The sequence below is a fragment of the Hyalella azteca genome, unplaced genomic scaffold, assembly GCF_000764305.2.
Source record: "Hyalella azteca isolate HAZT.00-mixed unplaced genomic scaffold, Hazt_2.0.2 contig8701, whole genome shotgun sequence".
Lineage (NCBI taxonomy): Eukaryota > Metazoa > Arthropoda > Malacostraca > Amphipoda > Hyalellidae > Hyalella > Hyalella azteca.
In genome coordinates this window covers 59545-68851 of record NW_025938787.1, presented here as the reverse complement: position 1 = coordinate 68851, position 9307 = coordinate 59545, and the positions used below count along the sequence as shown (strand labels likewise).

The following is a 9307-nucleotide window of genomic DNA, read 5'->3' as shown; positions in this document are numbered from 1 at the left end:
CTTGCATTCAGCTCAAGCGTTTACGCTCGTCAATATTCCATACGTCATGTCTAAAGATCAAAATTACATGACTGATGTACCACCGCCAGCCACTGTAGTCGATACTGCAATAGTAATTTAAGCCGCCAATTACTGTGAAAATACATAGATGATAATTATCGTAAAATCATGTTATTTATTGAACGCATGTTTCAAGTCACGACCTGAATTAGAAACAACATTAATTAGTTGAACATTAGTTGAATGTTTGTACCAGAATTACTTGAAGTATTCTCAATTATATTACTAAAAGGATAAAACAAATTAATACAAGGAAGAATGCCGGAATTCCGTTTATTGAGAAATAGCTGCTCATCGTATAATACCAAGGAGCTTAAGACAGTTTAAATTAAGAATAAAATTGTAGATTTTGCCTGGTGAAGGAAAGTGAAGATTCATTCCTACCTCGCCGAGATGATGATGGTCAGATATTTCTTCGTGAAAAGGTAAATGCGGTTGTAGGCTGGCTTTCTTCAGGAGACAAGCGTGACGTCAGAATATTGTTAAAAAGTTTCATGTATACACTGACGGCCTTCACGTTAGTAAAGTTTCATGCATACATTGACTGCCTTCACTTTCCTAAAGTTTCATGCATACATTGACTGCCTTCACGTTCCCAAAGTTTCATGTACACATTGACTGCCTTCACGTTCCCAAAGTTTCATGTACACATTGACTGCTTTTACGTTCCTAAAGTTTCATGTACACATTGACTGCCTTCACGTTCTTATTGTTCTTGTAGGTGCTGGACCCCCCACGCGTGCCCCCTCCACGAGCGCCCCGTTGACCCCCACCGCTGCCCCCCGTAGGCTTCTTAATTGGGGCTGCTCGCTGAAAGGTGGATTTGTATATTAATAAATTTTCCAAGTCCTAATTGATCGATAGTAAATTATCTATAATACATAATTTTAATTACGCTGCAAATGAGTTTGAATAAAAGAAACGAGTACAAACATGTGAAAAAATTAATTTGTCTTTACTTGACGATTGGTGATGGTGGTGGTGGTGATGATGATGGTGGTGGTGATGTACGCCATTTTTAGAACCACGGGGAGCCGCGGGAGTTCTGCAAGATAAATAATAAAATAACAATAGCGGTTTCAGCGTTTAGTAGGTCGTAGCCTGTCGCCGATTCTTAACATCTCTGAACTTTCACAGCATTTTGCGGTCTTGCACACGCAACTCACTGCATCAATTCTGCTGTGCTTAACCGCCCGTCCTCCTTGCCGATTCTGACCGCGAACTCGCACCTCTCTGCTCTAATCCTTGTACTCTGAACTTTAACCACTGGGCAACCCTGCCCATAAATGGAATTGAGTATTTTGGCAAGAGCAGATCAGATCTCCAGTTAATCGATGATAACTATGTTTCGCGAACGAATGCTACAGTCTACCTTTAACACTCCTTTCCAAAGCACTAGAATTTATACTAGGCATCTGTGCTTCGAAAGTTGGCGAATTGGTATTCAAAAGTATTATATTTCTCTGCTCACCGGCCAACTCGAGCTACATGGAGCAACTTTTTAAAGACCATTAAGTTTTCGACGCGACTTGAATACCATAGCAGCCGATTTCTCGTCTGTGAATGGTGGGTGGGTTAGGCTTTTAAAGCCGTCTGATTGGCCGATAGAATTCCAAACTTATAATTATTCCGTATTGAACGGGCCCCGGTCTCCTGGTGCAAGTAGTATAGACTATGATTACTGAGCATATGAAGACCAAGGTGAAGTTCTGGAACCTCTTCATGTGACACGGTAACGAGTTCATGTCGTAAACCGCCAGGGCCGGCGGTACGCAAATCTTAACAATTCCAACGAGATGCTTACTAATTTACCGTTATAAGTGAGAACTAACTCTCCGCAACCCGCACGACGGCCTGAATTCAAACTTCAATTTAAATACAAGTCAATTTGTTCTAAATAATTCTGGTATTTCACAGTCCTAAAAGACTCCTACCAAGGAGTGCTTCCCTATAAAATCTCTGTAAATTCAAGAAATTGCGATAAATTCTCACTTGTTTCCACGTTGCCGTCCTTTGATCGCATTCAATAAATTTCCTGCAGGAGCAGCCGTTTACATGCTGGGGGCCAACAGTCAGCCCCCTGACGAGTACCCTCGTCACTCTTCTTACAATATCGGATGCGACCCCAATGCGGTTACTAAAGCTTTAATTTCTAACCGAGCAACTATTGGAAACTAAAAGAACGTGGCACGAAGTAAAGTAAATTCTAATCGAGCTTCTATCATATTGTGGCTAATGGAATCCTATGGTTCGTCGACGAGACAGTTAAGCAACAAATGCGTTTCTCAAAACGCAAGAGCGTATTCATTATGGTAATCATTCAGTCGTATACGCAATATCTCAGGATTCATCGAACTCTCGACTAACTTCTTTCTCTTGCTGCCTGACGGCACGAAGCAGCTGATTAATTTTGGACCTCAAGATCCAGAATAAAATGCGTGCTCACGGCGTTATCAAGACAAAATAATCACTGTCTTCATAGTGGTGTCGGGTGAAGAAAAATGTCAACTTCCTCCACACTGGAGGACATTTTATTAATTATATCTTAAACCAATTAAATGAGAACATTCCCAGTTTTCAAAGTTACGCTAACACTATAGCGGGCTTAAAATCGTGACAAGGAAGTAAGAGAAGAATTTTCGATACCAACTAGCAATTCCCGGAGTATGCAATGGCTGGACTATCCGAGAAGATAAGCTTGAGGAAAACCGTATCGGAATGCAGGAATATGAAGGTGAATTCAAAATTTGCATCGTATATGTGAAGGTTTGTTAAACTTAGCTACAAGATTGGCCTCTTCACCAATGCATCACTTTAGCAACATTATGAACTATTAAGCAAAACTGGGCATCTACTTGTGAGGTACGAAGTGCGTTTGCACAGATTTGATCGTAGTCGAGACCCCAGATGGACGCTCCCGGATGGTGACCGTCTTCGATGATGTTGAGGACGTGTTACCAGGCCCGTATGACGTGCGGACCTCTGTGTGGGTCTGGACCGCAGTACCTCTGTGGCACTGGACCGCACCGCTCGAGTACCGCACCATCTGACCACCATCACGTCCTGACGAGCGAACCATCTGACCACCGCCTCTGCCGGACATCTCTGGGCAACGAGGTTGAGGTACATGAATTTTTGCACGTTCAGAAACAATGCAAAGTAAATAAATATACAATAAGTCGTTTGGCAGTAGTTCCATTAATCTATAGTCGAATTTTTGGCTCCTGCTACTAAAGTTATAATGGCAACCTACTTTTAGCACAACTCACACGCAAGTTTAATCGAGCAGCCAAAAAATACATTGAGCCTGGAGCATTATAGGTAGCCGTGCGACTAACAATTGAAGGTAGGAAGATGCTAACGCTTAGAGAGCAATGCCTCTGAAATTGCAAGTTTCATCAGACTAAACCTCAACGGCCATGCAAGCGAATGGACATCCAGAAAAAAAAACAAATCTACGTTAATGGCAGATGTGCAGTAAATTTCTAATGCAGAACTGGTGACGTAATTCAGGCATTTCTGAACTGTATTTAAAATTTTCAGAGTCTTTACATCAAAATGCGTAATTTCAGTTCAGTATGTATTCTATCCTATATCAATTCCGCTCAATTTCAAGGCGCTACATACCTGTTTGGTGATGACGTACGTGTCTACTGCTGTAGAAATGAACTTAATGCTTCGTTCGCTATTGGATGGTGCTCTGGAAAATGCATATTCTATAATATTAGTTTTACAGATATGGAATACTGAATATAGCTATCGACGAAGGGCATATTTACCAATTGCAAATGCGGTTGAAAATGAGACGGACAGACTTTAGGCAAAGCGAGATTATAAAATCTTAGTTATAAGGGGCACGGTTAACCACATATTGCCCGATAGCAACGGGATGCTACAATAACTGGCTTGGAATTCTCATCTCTAAACATTTTTATACTTTCAAGTCAAGAAATTCACTCGTGGTCATTCACCTCACTGCCTGAAATTAGTTGCATTAAAGTCAAGACTTCAAGAATCAACTATTCACAACTAGTGGAGAAGTCCATTAGTTGGACAGCGACCACATAATAGTACAGGATTTCATTTTTAGACGCTCAGAATGTTTAATAGCGCATTTTAATTTTCAGGACAGAAGCGAATTGACACATTAACAACCATTCACGAGTTCAGAGGATTAGTTTGAATAACATAGAAACCACATTCGTCCATTAAGACCATAAAGATGCAGGTTCACAAACGAATAAACCATTCAATATTGATACTCGATTAAAGACGGCGCTGGCTTTGCCACGGTGCCACGAGGTTACCTCACTAGAATAACTTGTTAAAATTACGTCCTTCCACCTCTCAACAGTCAAAACAAAGTAGGATTTATACATTTCGAATCATCAGGGCGAGGCAGAACACGATCAAGACCTTCAAAAATTACAGAAAGCAGTTCATATAAAACCGGATAACTTTTATTCAAATTCTTTCGAGAAGGAACACTTTTAGGAGATCAGACCTATTCAACGTGAAACACACGTCAACCTAGCAAATACGACCTTGGTTGAACACAGTCATCTTTTTTCATTCTAGGAATAGTTGACTTGCACAGTCCCAAAGTTAAGAGTTTCCCTCCGACACAGATCCCTTATCAAATCAAAGTCGAGCTTCTATTATCCAGGAATGTACAATCACAGCCGATATGAGAGACAGTAAGTAATCTTCCGCAAAGCGTCAGGCATCATGTGCATTGTGCAGTCCATCCGTACTGTCACTATAACCTATTGTTAATTTGTCCTAAATTAAACTACGACATAAAATTATACCACATACAACAACACTTGTATTTAGTGTCCTTTATAAACTACGACATTGCCTTAAAGAACCCAAATCATGACTTCATGCCTTCACTGACATACATCCGTGTGCACGGTCCTTTCGCGCAACGCGTTTACGTCATCCGAAACAGACCTACTACACGCGACGACTGAATGCTAAATGGGCATCCAGCAACTCGGTTCAAGATTTCCTTTTATACTTGCTAGTTGTAGGCGCGCCTGACGCGTTGCAGTCAACAGCACTAACACGAACTTATATTCTGGCCCGTCAAGTGTCGATGAAAGTGGATAAAATGATGTTGTTGAAATGTTGAGCCCGTCGTAAGATGTTGAGTAAATATATAATAATAAATAACTGTTTCTACGCTTCTCCGAGCCATGATACAAAAATATGCGATTTAATCATTTACTGATATTTACCGGAAGAAATTGCCGGAGCAACGAATCAGTCAGACATTTTTGCGGTTCAGAATCCAAAAGATGAAATCGATTTCCTCGTGTAACTTCATTGACAATACAAAAATTATTGAAAGCAGTTGTTTTTAAAATCCTGTCAGTGAATTATTGTCATAAATTAGTCGTTGGTCATTTGAATAGAAACCAACCGCATATATCACGCAGGAATGGGAACTCAAAAGTGTCATTTTGGATGGCGAGTTCTTGCCATGGTTGACGACTGATCTAATACTCAACATTGATACAGTATCTACAATATTATACTGCACGTAAAAGGTAATTCGTGGAGTTACGACTCTTCCACTTTCGTGTTTTTAATTTGTATGAAAATAAAACACTCAAATAACGCACAAACTTTGGTAGCGTTTCAATCATCACTAAGCGGTTTACAACAAACCCACCAGACACAAGCTTTAACCATTGTTTATGCAGATAAGATGTCTGCACATCTACGATAAAATACTGTGGCGTGATACAGTTACATCAGTGCATGTTTATCACCTTGCACTGATCAGCTCTCTGAAATGAGATAAAAATATAATCGATGCATATGTTATAACTCGAATATTATTATTATATCCTGAATCATTATGATGCATATTATCATGGCAAACCAAAATTAAAATCCAAGTTTGCTGATGTGCTTTAAATTTGTAGGATCATATTTGCATCAAATAGTTCTAAGATATTTAAATTATTTTTTTTAATTAGAACCTTTTAAATATTTTTTAATTAAAAAAGAAATTACAATATCTTAAAAATATCTTTTTAAGATCTTTTTCATACTTCTTTGAATTTAATCGTCCAGTCCATTATTATCGTTACATTAGAAGACTCGTAGTTATATAAACGATAAAGATGAAGACGAAACTAGAGTCCAAATCGGTGAAGACTCGCGACCATGCAGCACGTAAAATGTAATTATCCATTTGCCTCAATAATTGGAATAATGAAAGACGACGAACGATTACTGGACTAAACTCTAATGACATGACAGGAAGCTAAGGAACTTAACGTCCATGACACGTTCAAGTATTTTTATTTGTGTTCCCAGGCTGTCATTTGGATGCTGGACGCGTTGCCTACTTGTGCTGCGGATGTCAAGCTCGCGGTCACGATCTTGGGCCGCATTATTATATATTATTTCAACGTCGTAACTCCGTCAGCCAGTCACCGACGGCTTTTCAAGCTAAACCCACCAATCACGGACGAGAAAACGGCCGCTACGTGCACTTTAGCCACTTCGTGTGCTTAGGCCGCTGCGCGTACTTATGCTAATTTTGATAGTACGTAACTAAGTCTGGGAGAAAAGGTTTCTTATATTCAATCATGACAAGCGTAACTGTTTTTCTTGCATACTTTTTCATAAGCATTCAATTAAAATCACAAGCTTTCATTAGTATTGAAGTTGAATATACATCACGAGAAATAATTTCTCCCGTCCGTATGGAGGGTGAAATTGTCCTCGGCTAGACCTATCACCTATCTAAGAGTGGGCCACTTATCAATGTTGGGGAGCAAAATACATGTATGAGAGGCGGGACAATAGACAGCAAATAAAGCATATTAAATATTTTTGTTACGAAGACGCTGGCAGGTACGACTCAGAAATGCCTGAGGCTGAGCAACCGTTTCACCACAAAATCATTTAGCAATGCGTTATAACAGTGCAAGGCAACAGTGGAAAATAAATTAAAGAATATGAATTAATGTGTGCAGTTTTAAGGTGGTGCTTGAGAGCCGCGAGGTCCCGGACAGGTTCCTAAGCAGTTCTTCACTAATTAGGGTGAACTTTACTCCACTCGTAAATGAGATGACGATCTGAAATTTTCCATACTTATCTAGGTATTTATTTACAATCCGTGTAAAGGAACAAAAAAATATGTAAGCTTTGTATAACACCAGTTATGATAGATGATAATTTTGTACCTCGATGTTAATTAAACCGGCGTCTTATCGAAATTTTTGAGACGTTAACGTGTAGTACTATTTATTCGCTATCTGATGTTACTAAATACATGTCAGAATCAACATCCATTTTGTAAATATTCACAACCAAGAAATGTTTTCATCACTGCTAAACAGGACTTTTCACATTTTCATTGGATGCTGGCGCTGAGCACGTTGAAAGTGTCGTACGCTCATAAATCTCTGGCTTGAAGTGGCTACCCTTGTCTACCCCAAAGATGGGAAGAGGGGAAGGGGATAGAGGGTAGAGGGAAAGACATCCTCTACCCCACCTCGCATGGAGGTAGACAGGCTGCACTGCTCACCCTCCCCTGTTCCCTTCTATGGCCCTGTGTTAAAGGGCTAGCACGTTTATTACAGCACTCCATTGTTAGTTCGTTGGATACCAGAAGATATACATATAGCGACCAGATCCAGATAGCGACCTGGATACCAGAAGATATGCATATAATTGTCGTTGAATATGAACCGATGTTTTGGCTCAAGCGAATGGAAGCGCAGCTTAAAAATTTTTACTTAAAAACATGTTACCTTGCATTATCAACGATGATGTTGAATATTGAATAGATATTGAATATTCGTTGTACGGGTCATTGTGTATTCAGTCGAGCGAGCCACGACCATATGAGAACAAAGAGCCTAACAATTTTCACCTTCCCTCCCTCCCCCTCTCAAAAACCCTACTGCGGTTACCAACTTCCCTCTTCTGTCTCACTCTCCAAGGAGACGGACACTTCGCTTTTGTTATGTAAGCGCCGGCGCTTATCGCTGTCTCTGTAAGTAAACTTTTAGTCTCTGTACAGTCTGAATTACTGTCTCTGTAGATTGATAAATCTTGATTAACAGTAAAAGTTAACATTTCGTCGCATTTCTGTAACTTTCCCTCAACGTACCTATATAAAGAGAAAATAATTAATAGTCTAGTGACAATATGTTTTTCGTTCAGAAATTTGTACTCTATGAATTAAATATCATCGAAATTATTTAGGTTTTGAATGTGATGTATTTATATGATGAAGATGAGCATGTAACTGCGCGAAAACAGCCAGCCTATTTGGCTTGAAGTCTAAGCTCATATTACAGTGAGACACCAGCACATCTTAGACGAGAGAGGAGGGTTGTCAGACATGAGGTGGGTGAGGAGGGTGTCCTCCCCACCCATATCCTCTTTGTGGGCTGCCTAGCAGGCTACAAACATTGAGGCACTTCATGCCAATACCGCTGTCATTATGAGGAAATTATTGGTCTGAATTACAATCTTTGTACTTTGATATATCTCCGCAACGTTTTCAACATCGATATGCTGAATTTGCTTGGCGTTTTTTGTTATTTAAATTTCTTGTGAACTTGCGATATAAGCAGATTGATAATAGAAGTAGGTACTTATATACGATCTAGCGACAATTAGACTTTCGTGAAAAAATTTATACTATGTAAATTAAATATCATCGACATAATTTCTGAGGGATCAGCTCAGCGGCCCAAGCACCCTTTGCTTCGTGACGCGTCTGCCCAAGTCTATGAGTGTAGAGCAGCCAGACGCAGGCCTGCGCTCGCCACGGCAAAGTGTGAATCAAACAAAGCGTAATTTATCTATTGAAATGCATTCAAAATTCTAAAATTATACGTACTCAGTGAGTCAGTGCGAGTAACTTGAAAAAACAACTACGATACCTGAAATCGTGTGATTAGATGTTAGGCTTAGAGGTGGTCAATATCTTGAGATTGCTCTATATATTTCAACACAAACACAAATTACACAATGAATTCATCACAAGTCAGCAGCAAAGCCGTGCAGAATGAGGCGACAGAACAGAATAGTCTCACACTAAACAACTATTCTCTACATAACATAACATAGTGATGTCGGCGCTGAATTGTAGGCCTGAAGTGGCCTGTCGCCGATTCTTTTCCTTTTCGTGCCTTGTTCATAGATCTAAACTCGTGTCATTTGACCGGATCTTTTCATGACTGGCGATAGTTTGAAGTAGCTACTAGAC

At 39.9% G+C, this 9307-nt stretch overlaps 1 long non-coding RNA gene across 2 annotated transcripts; it reads right to left on the bottom strand.

Annotated features, from left to right (window-relative positions):
* Nucleotides 1-2569: 2569 nt before the first annotated feature.
* Nucleotides 2570-4985, bottom strand: LOC108675965. Of its 2 annotated transcripts, none has more exons than XR_001931150.2 (3): nucleotides 4965-4985; nucleotides 3688-3760; nucleotides 2570-3165 (listed from the first exon to the last, which is right to left on the bottom strand). It is a non-coding gene; the product is annotated as an uncharacterized LOC108675965 (long non-coding RNA). The 2 variants fall into 2 exon arrangements; XR_007156851.1 differs by having other exon boundaries at nucleotides 4961-4976.
* Nucleotides 4986-9307: the final 4322 nt, after the last annotated feature.